The sequence below is a fragment of the Primulina eburnea genome, chromosome 15, assembly GCF_022965805.1.
Source record: "Primulina eburnea isolate SZY01 chromosome 15, ASM2296580v1, whole genome shotgun sequence".
NCBI lineage: Eukaryota > Viridiplantae > Streptophyta > Magnoliopsida > Lamiales > Gesneriaceae > Primulina > Primulina eburnea.
This window is the reverse complement of record NC_133115.1, coordinates 27,994,731-28,011,058: the sequence shown is the minus strand read 5'-3', so window position 1 is coordinate 28,011,058 and position 16,328 is coordinate 27,994,731.

Below are 16,328 nucleotides of genomic sequence, written 5' to 3'. Positions count from 1 at the left end.
TTGTTGCTGCAACATATTTTTTCAACATTCGTATACAATTTTTGTATTATTGACTTTTTATATTTGTTGAATGTATTGATTGTGATTTAATATTCTTTTATGAATAAATTTATAGTAATGAAATAACATAAGTGTAATTGCTAAATGAAATCAAATAAGTCAATAAACTACATATTAAAAAATTTTCATAACAATACAACACGGAATTGTCATAACAATTAAATATTAAATTGTAAAATATACGTCACAAACATAATTATTTGTCACCATAAGTCGATTTTCTCAACTCCACCTACCTGTAATGAACAAGAATTATTAATAAACAAAAATTTGTAATTACATTAATATCTTCACATGTTATGGTTTAAAAATAAGGTACAATACGTAATTGTATATATTTTACCTCCCACGTTGTCTCTCTCTCGTTGATGGCTGATCCATCTCGTTTCTTATGCGTGTCGTGCGATCTCTACCAGCCTGCCTCCTTTGTCGACGAACACCATTGTGTTGTAATTGGAATGTAGGTTCATCCCAATATTGTTCATCATGAATAGGGTAGAATCTTCCATCGTATGTGTTCACGTATTCGCTCAATGTAAACCATGGTTGTACAAGTTGTGCGGGATTCAAACCAAACCATTTCGCTGCACATATAACATGTGAACAAGGAATTCCAAAAATTGTGAATTTACCACATGTGCATTCACGCGTAGAAATGTTCACAGCTTGTACGTGATGTTGACGACCCGGTCTTCCTCCTGTCGCGACGGATGCTGTTTTATCCCTTTGGTCAAATTTTACTACTCGATGTTCAATTGACTTTTTTGACCAAATATCAAATTTAGAGTATGCATAGTCGGTCCATGGTTGATTTTTTTCCAACATCTTATTACTTCGCGCTCGCCGTTGAATGAAATAGTGTACGCAACGCTGTAAGGTCATCTCCACTATTGCAGTTATTGGAAGACGTCGCACCCCTTTCAACACACCATTAGTACACTCAGACATGTTCGTCGTCATTATCCCTCGTCTCCATCCACCATCATGAGCCAATGACCATTTTTCTTTTTGAATGTTTGACAAATACGTGAAAGCTGCTGCATTCTTTGTCCTAATTGCCTCCATTGTCGCATTAAATTTTGCTACTTGGTGTTGTACCCCTGCTTCCCAACACAAGTCTTTTAAATGAATGTTTTTGAACTTGCTGTTGAAATTAGAGCGAACATGCCTCAAACAGAAACGATGAATACACGAGGAGGCTTGAATCAGGGAGTTTGAATGAATTTTAATGTTTTAACACACACAACATTGTAACACGTGCAAATAAAAGAGACCAATGCCGAGACTCGTTATTTATTATGCAGGCAAATTTAAAAAATTATTATTAGGCATAAAGTATGATATAAACATACATATAACCGTAATAATAAAGCGACAATAGCAAAAACAATAACAATATAAATGTTGGCCAAAAACAAATAAACAAATACATAAAAATTTGATCCTAAAAAATAAAATTGTACGCACAAATTCCATAATACTTTAAAAATATAATACTTCCAAATTTTTACAAGACTTAATAATATATAATCAGAGAGAAGTAGCTATGATCTTAATTTTGCCTGGTGTACCATCCACTAATTGTACGGAAGTTGTGTGTCACCAATTTTGACTAGTCAAAATAATATCCATCCCTCACTCCCACCAGCCTTCCACGTTTCATCCATACATACTTCAATCCTGCGGCTTATGTTCAACGCATTCGGATGGACATCAATTTTCTCGAAGTATAAAATTTGACAATAAGAACCTTAAAGTTTGGGGATCGAATTATTCAATTCTCATCATAGAATATTTAGAACTTTTACATTTAACGATCAACACGTTTGACATCAATTATTCCGAGATTAGAAGAAATAGCTCTTCTTGTATTAACTGTTTTCTTCGTACATATCACACTAGAGATCTATATGAAATTCCGAGTTGAGAATTAATCGTTGGAATTTTGCAACTCCTGAGGTGCGGCGGCAACGATTGGACAGCTGCGGTGCACGATGGTGGAAGAATGGCTCTCGGTCATGGGGCTTGTTCAAAACAAGAGTGTCAATTTTTACTGTTGTGAGGCGAGAGGAAAAAGTCTAGCATCTTAATATGACATGTATTGTCATATTTATTATTTTCATAGATTGATTTAGAATCAGACTATAACTCTTAAGTTAAAATCCTATTAATATTCTAACTCCGGAGATTTTACCTTGTGAAAAACTATGCTATGTTTTATTATCTTAGGAATCCTACTAGTTAGAGTTGTAATATCATTCTCCAATCCTATCAAATAATCCATTGATGAATGATGATCTCATGTAGTATTTTCAACTTTTGACAATACATGACATAATTAAATAACTATTAATTAATTAATTAATTCTAGGCTAATCTAGAATATTCCATGAGAATTTAATATAGTAGTAAAATATACTTAGTTAATATTTAATTAAGCATATTATAAATTTATTAATTTTTTGTAGCTCTCTATTTTGATAATTAACTTTCCACTTACTCGTTCCTTGTAACCGCCTATTTTGAAACTCCTTCACTAAATTAGACAGTTGCACTTTAGTCACTTATTTAGTAATCAAGTTAACTTCTACAAGTTCCGAATATGAAATCAACTTATAAACTCCATTTATAAGCAATATGTTGATCTCTATCAAAGTAAGTCATCAAATGCAACTCTTTGAATTCAACTATCTGAACGGAATACAAAATTCATTACTTGTGTGACCTTAAATGGTTCAGAGATATAGCTAATCACTGGTTCAAAACTCCATGTGATTCAAAACAACATTTTTCCTTATTCGGACTTACCCTAATTAGCCCTCATTCTTTTCATCAACATATTGATCAAGAACGTCAAAACTTAAATCTCATTGCACCCATTGGATCATGATAAGAGCCTTTAGTAGCATAGCCCCATGATCTTTTAGGTATCGTTGTTAGTGCCTGCAAGAACTAGTAGGTTATGGCTAGCGTTCAAAATAGTCTCTTCAACACATATATCCTGATCAAATCTTAAATCATTGGTATATCGAGAGCCGCAAATGAATTCGATAACGATATGACGTATCTTTGAATAATCATAGTGGCATCGTATGTGCAACTAAGGTAATACCTTTTCATAATATACATGTCTTATTATGACCAAATATTTCTTGCAATATTAACTCACTAGATCACATAAAATATCAATTCATAGGCAAGCAATGAATCCCTGATTACAATATATGGGCTTCTATATATGTATAAACTACATTCAATATCACCACATAATTACCCTCGTGGAGTTTATAAACGAATAAAAGTACAGTTCTAGTGTGTAGAGGCTTCATGTTGTCCCAAGCCAAATGACTAATAGTATACAATCATAACCGCAAATTAATTCACTCAATAAATGATAACCAATTGGAAAGTCCAAGGGATGATAGTTCAGTAAAATCATCATATTATCACCAATCTGTATGATTCGACATCTTTATGCTATTATTGAAACGTGGAGTTATCATCATATATGATATTCTCTAGCTCAAGCGACATTTATCTTTGTTTTGAGAGGCTGAATCGACTAGGAACATATTTATAATATACAGTATACTTCCTAATTAATTTCATGATCTACGTTACGTGTGAATTTCATAGCACTTATATTATATTCAATTGTTTTATCTATACAACTTGCATAAGTATACATATAAATAAATGTCATAATAAGATAAAATCATAAAATATTATTAAATAAAGATTTTTTTACAAAAGAATCAACAAAACTCGAGCTACAAGTTGACTCGTCGGGACTATCCCCGTTTTTTTATTGTATGGAATCTGCGTAGACTCATTCCACAATTAAATAATTATATGTAATTAAGAGAAAGCGTTTGCATCATTAAAAAGTTGATTATTTGTTTTCGATTTAAAACATTTAGTTTGTGTTCTGTTTAATTTAATTGAAATATATAAGCTGATGGGATGTTGATCTTGCTTATTCACAAATGATATGGTAAAAATTTAGTATCATAATGAATTATTTATCAAATACTGCTGACATGATCGATTATGGAATCATCGTTGAGCTACAATAGATCGGTTCTTGAAATATTGAACACCGATGAATTAAATCGAGTTTGATTTTCAAACCAAGTGGAAGACACTGAAATAATCCTTTGTAGAAACTGATTAAATATTTTGTAAATCATTTAAAATATATGCAAGTTGATGAGTAAAAATATTTTGGTTGAAGCATTTTATCAAACACTTTGTATACAATATTTTGGTATTTGAAGAACACATAAAATTGTTCGATAATGCATGTTTAAAAACGATGGAACCGATAAGTAAGTCCAAGTTTGGTAGGTCCGCCACTGAAGATAAGTTGGTAGACGAAGACTATGATTTGCGGATGAGAATCAAGAAAAGAAAACCATCAGTTTCTGTGTAGGGAAGTTTCACATCTCAGTGGACTGTGCCACATGAGTGGTGATGTTACCAGAAATGTTAAAACTTGTCGATGAGGAGTGTGGGGAGTCAGTTTCAGAAGTAGAGTTGAAGAGGTAAAGGTGGACAGCAGACTCTCCACAAAAGGTTCAGGTGTTATCATCAGGGAAGATCACCTTAACAAGCCTAAGCAGGTAGTTTTGGAAAAGTCGACAGCCGCTATGACTAAGCACATAAGGTCCTTTGTACATCAAAACCCATGTGGATGGGAAGCCAATTTCTAGGGTCTTGATTGACAATAGTTCAGCTGTTAATGTTCTTCCGGTAAGAATGCTAAAAAGAATAGGCAAAACTGAAGAAAACTTAATTCCTACTGAAGTCTCCTTTGCTGCATTTACATGGGAAACCACAAAGACCATTGAGGTATTCCCCGCTGATGTTACTGTGGGGAGCATGTCGTCTTTGTGTGCATTTTTCTTGGTAAACTCATCCGCCAGCTTCCAAACGTTGTTAGGCATGGATTGGATCCATGCAAACCAGTGCATCTCATCCTCAATGCACCAGCTGTTGTTATTTTGGAAAGGAGACGATGTGGAAGTGGTAGAAACAGATAAACAGTCCTTTCAAACAAATGCAAGAGCAGTTGAGGCTAGATATTACAAAGGGGATTTTGGGCCCATCAAAGTTCGTAGCAATAGTAAGAAAGAAAGTTCATTGTACATGCAGACACCAACTCTAAGCTCAGTGTTAGAAAGAATCCTCAAGCCTACTATTATCGTGCCGCCTAGACCGATAATTCAGACGCTGATTGAGTTGGACCAAAAAGGAAAAAAAGTAGCTGCAACCTCTATATGGAAGACGCATGTGGAGCTAGTACTGAACAAATTAGAGGAGGAGGAAGCATGTGACACCTATGGAACCGAGGTTATCCAAGAAAAAGAATATGAAGATGATGAACTCCAAGTTGATGAATTTTTGATGGCGTCATCTCAATTGGAAGATGGCCAACACAAAGTAAAAGACCCTTAGAAGAAATCAACTTGAGGGAGCTTGAGAATCCAAAAGTGGTGTATGTGAGTAAGCTTGAAGCAAGATTGGATCAATATGCTGAAGGAATACAAAGATTGTTTTGCATGGAGTTATGATGACATGCCAGGGTTGGACCGGAAATTGGTCGAACACCGACTTCCACTCAAAGAAGGTTTCAAACCATTTCAACAGTCATCTCGTCGCATGTCAAAAGAATTCGAATTGAAAGTGAAAGAAAAAGTCGAGAAACTGGTAAAGTCCAAGTTTATAAAACCAATCAGATATACCGAATGACTTTCGAACAGTGTGCCAATCATGAAAAAGAATGGAAAGGTTATAATATGCATTGACTTCCGAGACTTGAACTGTGCAACTCACAAAAATGCGTATGTAATGCCGATACCTGATATGTTGATTGATTTGGTCATGGATGGATTCTCGGGTTACAATCAGATCAAAATAGCAGAGGCAGACACTCACAAAACATCATTCAGATGCCCAGGAGCTGTTGGTACGTTTGAGTGGCTTCTCATGCCACTCAGGCTAAAAAACGCAGGAGCCATGTATCAAAGTGATATGAACTCGATCTTTCATGATATGATAGTACATCATATTGAAGTATATATAGACGATATTCTTGTGAAATCTAAACAAGTTGTTGATCACATCGAGCATTTGAGGAAGAGTTTCCAAATAATGAGGCATCATGAGTTGAAGTTAAACCCATTGAAATGATTTTGTTGTGAAAGCATGAAATTTTTTAGGATTTTTGGTACATCAGAGGGGAGTCGAGGTGAATAAAAACAAAGCAAAAGCTATAATGGAGGCAAATCCGCCTAGGAACAAGAAAGAGTTACAACGCTTCCTTGGGTAAGTAAATTACTGGAGACGTTTTATTTCTAACCTTGCAGGAAGACGAAGGAGTTTCACAGTTGTTGAAGCTCAAAGACAGCGGGGAGTTCAAATGGGAAGATTCACATCAGAAAACGTTTGATGTGATCAAGAGATATTTATCTAACATGCATGTTCTGATTCCTCCAAGGTATGACATGCCCCTTAAATTATACATCTTTGTTGCTCATGAATCAATTGGATGTCTACTAATTCAAAATAATCACGGAGGAAATGAGCAAGCTATCTATTATTTGAGTAGATTACTTACTCTAGTAGAGGTAAAATACTCTGTAATTGAGAAGCTATGCTTAACATTGTATTATGCATGTACTAAATTAAGACATTATCTTATTCAATCAAGAGTATTTGTGGTGGCTAAAACCAATTTGATTAAATACATGATTAATAGACCCACTCTCTATGGGCGGATTGGTAAATGGTATTTGGCATTGGCTGAGTTTACATTGACCTACTATCCCCAAAAGTCAGTAAAAGGCCAAGCTATTACCGATTTTTTAGTTGATCACCCTTCACCTGATGAGTTTATTGGAGAGCAGGTTGGGTTTCAAGTTTGTGGAGTGGGAGTGAGAGTTGGACCCTGGGAGTTGAAGTTTGATGGATCAAGTACAGAAACAGCAGCCGGAGCTGGTATTGTGATCACCTCCCCAAAGAGGTGTGAAAACCGCTCTATCTTTTAATTTGGGTTTTCCATGCACCAACAATCAGGCGGAATACAAAGCAACAGTCATTATTGAAAATTCTGAAAGATTTAGGTGCGAAAGAGTTGTTAATATCAAGGGATTCTCAACTGGTACTCAAACAGCTATCATGGGAGTTCAAATTAGGCATGCTTAACGGACCGGTTTAGGCCGGAACTTATCCGTTAAGCTCAAAACCGGTCCGTTAAGCCCGGAACCGGATCCGGTATGGAAGAACCGGACCCAAAACCGTGTACAATCCATTGGTTGGTGGGTTGAAGCGGTTCAGCATGTTCTGAACTGGTTCAACCGGTTCTGGATCTGGATCCGGTTTTGAAGCGGTTCATGTCCGTATCCGGAACCGGACCAAGAACCCAGGAATCCGAATTTTTAAAAAATAAAATAGAAAAAGGCTATTTGCAGCCGTTGGCCCAAAGGCTGCAGATTTCAATAGCCGTTCAGATTTCAGTAGCCGTTGAACGACTACTGAAATATGATATTTTTTTTTTGCAATTTGGCCCCCAATTTTGGGGGCTTTATTGCAAATATAATTTTTTCCCCCAAAAATCACATATAAATACAAGTCATTTTTTATATTTCACATATTATTTTTCTCTCAACTTTTCATTTCTCTACAATCAATATCTTTCTTTGCTGTCATTTTTCCTAATATATTCTATAATTTTGTTATAATTTTATCTATAATCAATATTATTTTTATTGTTATTTATTTACTATTTCGCAATTTACTTATATAAATAATTCGAATTTCAATGGCATCATCTTCAAACCGTCGTGGTGGCTGGTGGCGAATATGCTTCCGAATTTAATGAACATTTTGGCTACATCTCCGACTTTGATGAAGTCAAACCTGGCCACGAGGATGAAGAAGCCATGGAACTCCTCAACAAAGATGTAGGGACACTGGTGTGCTGTCGTTGACCACCAAATTAATTCCTACTCTTTTAAATAAAAACGAGTTTAATGGTGAGTAGGGTCGAATCCATAGGGAACGAGAGATTTATTTCTTTCGAGCAAAATGCAAATAAAGGGGGGATTTTGGATATGAATTAAATAAAATACTAGAACTAATTTAACATGCAAGAAGAAATAACAAATCAAGATGAAAACTAATTAAATGTAAATTAATATTACCAAGCTCGATTCAAGGGATTTCTACTATTCAATTGTATCACTGTTCATCGGCTAACATATATTTATTATGCAATTACAAGCAATTAACTTTAGAATTATAAGGATAGCCGCTAAAATTCTTGTGTTTTCCTTAAATAATTGACCAAACCCAGCATCCAGTCAAAACTTATTAATAATTAACTGGGCACGATAGCGTTCCATGTTAATTAAAAATAGCATTTTTCGTTTTGTGAAAACAGTTAATCCTAAATCTAACAACCGAGATAGCTGCAATTGATAGATCGAGTTTCGTTGATTTATTTAGATTAAATATGCTATGATAGCACAACACACCTAATCTATCGCTACTCATGTACCAATCGTTCATGACAATTACGGATCACTGAATTCATGGATAGCAATAGAAAATTATATATCGAATTAAATTGTCAGATTAATCAACACACAACTTTCATATAATAAATCATAATCAACAAATACTTGAACAAAACACGAATATTAAATTAAAGCACAAAAGCCTCACAGTGATAAATCGAAATAGTAAAAATATCCCTTGAATCAAAAATAAAACTTAGCCTAAAAGTGTGGAGAGAGTTGGAGAGAAAATCCTTGAGCCCTTTGTTCCTTGTGCTTCACGTGAGATCTTTGGAGAGGAGGGTGAGGGAGAATGAATTGATTGTGTACAAAAAAATCATCCGCCTCCTTCTTTTTGTGAATAGTGAGTTGGGTCAAGGATTAAGCTAAGAAGCCCACTAAATTTAAAGTAACCCTAATTAATTCTTAAAATATAAAATAATAAATAATATTTTATCTAGATTTTCCTCCTTGCAATTTTTGGCAGCTGAAATATCGTCACAAGGCGTGGCCACGCCTTGTTCTTAGACCTCTTCTGGTTTGGTCATTCTCTTTCAAACTCTATCTTGGAAACTTCAAATGTGATAAACATCACTTTTTTAGCTCAAATTTGCTCCAAGACCGTAAAAGTTCCTCCTACAATAAAATTACACAAAAATGTGTCAATTAAACATATCGGAAGTTAAAATAACGGGAAATATGAAAATAAAATATTAACTATTACGAGCCTATCAGACACCATCATCTACTCGAGCAAGCAACACGATGTCAACGAGCATGACGACGGCCCGTGCAAAGCGAAGCAAAGTTTGAGATCACTTTAATATTGAACAAGAAGGTACAAATAACTCTTTTGTCATTTGTAAAATTTGCAAAACAAGATATTCTTACAAAACAGGTGGTGGTTCCGGTGGTACCGGCACTTTGAAAAAACATTTAGTTAAGGTATATAAACTTGACCCTGATACCCTTCAACCATTCGGTAGAAAACCAACACAACAATAAATTAATCCTTTTAGTGGTAAAGCTTTCACAATTACAAAAGAAATTTCTCGGAAAATCATCGTAAAGTTTGTTACCAAATATTGTCAACCTTTTATAGCTAAACAAGAAGGTTTTGTTGAATTTACTATTACTATTCAACTTGGTTTTCACAATATTTCTAGACTCACACTTAAGAAATATTGTTTTGATATTTATAAAAAATATAAAGAAATACTAAAATCGCATCTTTCAAATATTTCTTATAGAGTTATTTTGACAACTGATATTTGGACTAATTTAAAATATGAATCTTATCTTGTTGTTACATGTCATTGAATTGACGAAACTTGAACTATGCAAAAAAGAATTTTAGCACTAGATCAATTAGAATCGTCTCACAACGCATATATTATAGCTAGATATATTTTAAATGTTGTTGATCTATGGCATACAAAATAAAATAATGTCGATAACGTTAGATAATGCGAGTGCCAATACTCTTACAATTAAATATATAAAAAAATTCACTAAAACCAATTTTAGATGGTAATTTGCTTCATGTTAGATGTGCGTGTCATATTATCAACTTATGTGTTAAATGTGCCTGTGATGAGCAAATGTCAACTGTAATAGAAAAATTCAGATTATGTGGGAAATTATTACGTGAAAGAAGATATGGACGTGACTGGAAAACACTAGTCGAATCAAATGGAATTAAATTTAAAAAATTTTCCTTTCTTATTGAAACTAGATGAAATTCTTTATATCACTTGCTTCATACTTTATTACATTTTCAAAATTAGTTACTCCACATTATAATAATATTGTGATACACTATTTAATGCTAACTGACGATGATTGGAATATTTTGAGTAAATGTGTTTCTCTGTTAGAAATTTTAAAAAAGCAACCGAAATTTTTTCTAGCATTAACTACCCTACTTCAACCATATTTCTACATTTGTTTTTCAATATGTTTTATAAATTTTTTGAATAGTGATGATTCTTTTATGCGCGATTTTTTTTCAAATATGGAAAATAAAATTTTAAAATATTGGTAAACTATACCAATTGTGCATGGTTTAGCAACATTACTTTATCCTACTCAAAATGAAGGAGGATTAGACGTGTTTTTTTGAATATTATGCTAAATTTCTTGGAAAGAATGTTGACGATCAAAGTAAGTTAATCATGCACTCTCTCCAAGAATTGTTTGATTTGTATGCTAGTGAACAATGTGATGAACCAAGTGCACAGTCGGAGGAGATGCCGACATATAAAAGCAAAAGTGGAACACTGAACTGCTTTCAAGGTTTGAAACGACAAAATTTCAAAGAAAAATTGGTGATAACATCCAATTACAATGAGCTTCAAATTTATCTAAGTCAATATATTGAGAATATAGAGAATTTCGATGTTCTTGATTGGTGGAAAGTAAATTCTAAACTTTATCCAGTGTTAGCTGCAATTGCAAGAGATGTCTTACTAATTCAAAGTTCAAGTGTTGCTTACGAATCAGTATTTTCAGTATGTGGAAGGATCATTGGTGAACAAAGAACTAATTTAAAGTCATAAACACTTTTCATACTAACATGCCTACAAGATTGGTTTGCAGCCGAAAAAAATAATAGGACCTCTGGCGCAATCGATGAATTTCAAAGCTCGAGTTCTGATGGAGATCCAGAATATTCAAAATATATTTTAATAAATCGTGATGAATTTAAGATTTTCAATTGTAAAATCAATCTTTCAATTATTTTATTTTTATGATTGTTCAGTATTGTTTCAAGTCGAAATACTAAATAAAAAATGTTCATTAATAAAAGTAATTATATATTAAAAATAATAATATTCGGTCAAGGAACTCGGAACTGGTCCAAACCAAATCGGAACTGGTCTAAAAGTCGTTGAACCGGTCCAAGATTGGATTGGTTCCAAGATTTAAATATTGGAACAGGAACCGGTTCCGGCCGATCCGCACAACCAGATCTGGAACCGGAACCCTCGAACCGGTCAGCATGCCTAGTTCAAATGCACAAGTTTATCATTGGCTCTATAATATACCGCGACATCATAATTTCTAGATGATTTTGAAGAAGTGTTGTTAATACACGTCCCAAGACAAGAAAATTTGGAAGCAAATGAGTTATCACATAATGCATCGGGATTGAAGATATCTCCTGATTCCTGAACTTACACAAATGCTAGTATTGATTCAAAAGAGAAACCACCCCTCAATTCAGCAAAGAGATTCAGGTGGACCCTCTCAATTTGGATGAGAGATATTCCACATAGTTTAAAAATGAGAACTCTTAATTACGTCTTAGTGGAGGGATATTTGTATATGAAGAGGTTAGATGGTTTGCTCTTCAGATGCATAGGCTTCCCAGAAGCATTGGAGATCATGAATCAAGTTCACGAGGGAGTGTGTGGAGCCCATCAATTTGGAGCAAATATGAGATGGTTGATAAGGAGGTATGACTACTATTGACCATCTATCCTGAAAATTGTATAAGATATGCAAAAGGATGCCAGCCATGTCAGAGACACGGGAACATCCAAAGAATTCCGGCGGATGAGCTCCACAATTTTGTCAAACCATGGCCATTCAAGGGCTGGGCCATTGACTTAATTGGAAAAATTTACCCAACATCATCTAAAGGCCCATTCGTTTATCCTTGTGGCCACAGATTTTTTTACCAATTGAGTAGAAGCAGTGCCTTTGAAGAAAGCGGAACAAGGGGATGTCATTAACTTTTTGAAAGAAAATATCATTTACAGATGTGGAATTCCAGTCTCACTAATCACAGATCAGGGAACTATGTTCATGGGTTCAAATATGAGGGAATTTGCAGAAGACTATGGAATCAAATTGGTGAACTCATCCCTTCATTACCCACAATCCAACGGGCAAGCCGAAGCATCAAACAAGGTGTTGATAAAGATTCTACAGAAGATGATGGAGGAAAATCCCAGGGATCGGCCAAGGCTACTGTCAGAAACATTGTGGGCATATAGGACATCTAAAAGGGTGGCAACTAGGTTAAGTCCATTTGCCTTCACCTTTGGCCATGATACAGTGCTGCCCTTAGAGATTATAGTACCATCAATGCGAGTGGCAAGGAGAACTTTCCTCTGAACAATACAGTGATGCTATGATTATGGAGCTAGAAGAAGTTGATGAATTGAGAATCCAAGTACATATTGCTTTGTTGTTACAAAAGCAGAAAGTGGCAAGGATCTACAACTGAAGAATCAACAAGAAAATCTTCTAAGAAGAGGTCATTGTATGGAAAACCATACTGTCCCTGGGGACAAAGGACAGAGACTTGGGCAAATGGTCCCCAAATTGGGAAGGGCCATTTAAGGTGCACAAAATCTAAGACGGAAATGCATATTGGCTATCAATTTTAGATGGTCAACTACACAAAAGATGCATAAATGGCAAGTATATAAAGCCATACTTTCCAAGTATGAGAGAAGAAACAAAAAGAGCGAGTGAATAAAGCAAACAGGGAGGCTGATATCCAGCGGGGAGTTAGCCTTTGGGCCACTCTGGCATACCTTCATTTTTATCACTTGCATACTGTGAAATATGGAGAAAAAAGTGGACTCTATAGCCACTTTCAGGGCTCAATTTTGTTTGAATGGTGATAATTCGAGTCCACAATAGCTTTCGTGCTACTTGAAAGGAAGTTAAGTATGTGGGGAGTTGGCCTTATGGCCACTTATACATAAATTTGGTCGATATTTTTATTATTCTTATGTTTTGAGAAATCATTGATAAGGTAGGCTATACAACCATTGGATAAATGGTTGATTGCATGTGCAGTGACAGGCTCTTGAAGTAGGCAATATGGCGAGAAAGAGCTACAAAGAGTGGGGAGTTGAGCGCACCAAGAGAGGCAACGAAGAATAAAGAAGGACCAGGAGAGTGAGAGTGCTATGGGTTTTTTTTAAAAATAATTTAAATTTTAAAATAAATTTCAAAACTAATTTAAAAAAAAAAGTCTTTCAAAAGTAATGCAATCCGCGCTTACGAAGCGCGGACGCTGCTCACGTGGAGCAGGGTCCGTGCTTCGTAAGCGCGGACGCTGCCCAGGTGGAGCCACGTAAGCGCGACGGAAGTTTTAGCGACAGAATATATCCCATAAACCATCGCTAAAATCAAATCCGCGACGTTTTTTAAACCGTCGCTGATTTGAATCGGCAAAGGTTTATAACCGTCGCTAATATTAGCGACGGTTTATAAATCGTCGCAATTGCAACATTTTGGAATTTTTTTAAAGGTACTACATCGTTGTTTGTTTAACTAATTTAGATATTATATTTAAATATTTCACTAAGAAAACACGTAAAAAGTTAACATATTATATTTTACAATATATTTATATTATTAATTTATGTGAAACAATCTCACGAGTCTTATTTTCTGAGATATGACAAAAATTCATGTGAAACAGTCTCACGAGTCTTATTTTCTGAGACATCTATCTTATTTGGGTCATCCATTAAAAATAAAAAAAATATTATTTTTTATGCTTATAATATTATTTTTTATTGTAAATATCGATAGGGTTGACGCGTCTCACAGATAAAGATTCGTGAGACCGTCTCAAAAGACCTTACTCTAGAGATATTATGCACGAACTTTAATAGACCCTACTCAAGAGATATTATGCACGAACTTTAATAAGAAACATAATAAAGTTCGTGCATAATATCTCTAGAGTAGGGTCTTTTGAGACGATCTCACGAATCTTTATCTGTAAGACGCGTCAACCCTATCGATTTTTACAATAAAAAATAATATTATAAGAATAAAAAATAATATTTTTTTTTTTAATGGATGACCCAAATAAGATATATGTCTCAGAAAATAAGACTCGTAAGACTGTTTCACATGAATTTTTGTCATATCTCAGAAAATAAGACTCGTGAGACTGTTTCACATAAATTAATAATATAAATATATTGTAAAATATAATATGTTAACTTTTTACGTGTTTTCTTAATTAAAATATTTAAATATAATGTTTAAATCAGTTAAACAAACAAACAATGTACTACCTTTATAAAAATTCCAAAATATTGCAATTGCGACGCTTTATAAACCGTCGCTAATTTTAGCGACGGGTATAAACCGTTGCCGATTCAAACCGTTGCGGATTTAGCGACGGTTTATGGGATATATTCCGTCGCGCTTACGTGGCTCCACCTGGCAGCGTCCGCGCTTACGAAGCACGGACCCTGTTCCACGTGAGCAGCGTCCGCGCTTCGTAAACGCGGATTGCATTGCTTTTGAAAGATTTTTTTTTAAAATTAGTTTTGAAATTTATTTTAAAATTTAAATTATTTTTAAAAAAAACCCGAGTGCTATGCGAACCACAAGAAGACCCAAGAGTTAATTTTGGTATAAAAATAGGCTAACTAGCCATTTTTGTATGTGTTTAGTTATCTGTTGTAAGACTTTATTTGAAGTAGGCCTTAGGGCCACCAATGCAAATATCTGTTGGTTATGATCAAATGAAGTTGGCCAGTAGCCCACACTTATCATATTTGATTCATTTTAATTCGCTAGAAAATCAATTGGGGAAATAATCACGAGTGGAGAATTATTAAGCCAACATATTGTTTGATTGAAATTGGTGAAATGAATGGGATTATTTGGATCGGAGTATAAGAATCAACAGAAAACTTCTCCCCCAACCAACATCCAACATCAAATTCAACTCCTTTTCATCCAACAATTACAACACGAAACCAACAGTCAACAAATATAAAGCGGAGTCACCGCATGCAAGAATAACAAGTAAACGTGTATGCGGGAAAGAGGTTCGACTGAAGTGCAAATGCATATACATATATGAGAGAAAGGGGGCCAACTGAATTACAAATGCATATATGTGTATGCGGGACAGGGGCACGACTGAAGTGCAATGCATAAATGATAGGGACAAGGGAGTCATCTTGAGTGGATGTAGTAGGTAAGAGCACATAAGAGTTGAGAGTTACCTGTGTTTCAAAAAGTTCCAAATGACATCAAAGCTTAAGTGTCGAACGCACTGGAGAACTGAGGCCAATCCATGGCCAACTCTCAGTCAATGTTACATGCCATCAATGAACTTACCAACACCAACATATAGAAGCAGGAAACAAACGTGGCAGTGATGATACATACAAGGATATGCAATCGGGGTACATTCAACTAACAGAGCAAGGCAACAGAAACATAGATAGCCATGAAGAAATGAGAGTCTTTACCGATCTTCGGCAATAACCATTGACCTTGGAGAAGTTCTGGACATAATTGGTGGTTGGCTAGAAATCAACACACCTACAACAAAGATAATGACTTATGAAGCTCGCATATGTTGCTTCAACGAGGTACATGCATCAAAATAGCCGATGTCCTATCTAATTTAGTGGTTGCAAGAGATGAAGCCAAGGGAGTGGCCGAGACCGAGACATGAATAAACTTAGAATAATATGTTTATGAGGTGACAAAACAACTGTATACATACAAGATATTACTCAAGAATCACCTTTCGCCAGATGCATGTAATAAGGCCATGCAATGGCCATCGCACTACTACCACGATGCAAAGGCTAATAGATGGCCAAACAATGTCAAGTCGCCCAACTCCTCGCAAGAGTTCAACATAAACAAATGAAGAATGACAGTGGCATGTAAACATCTACAAGGATCCAATATAGAAATAACATA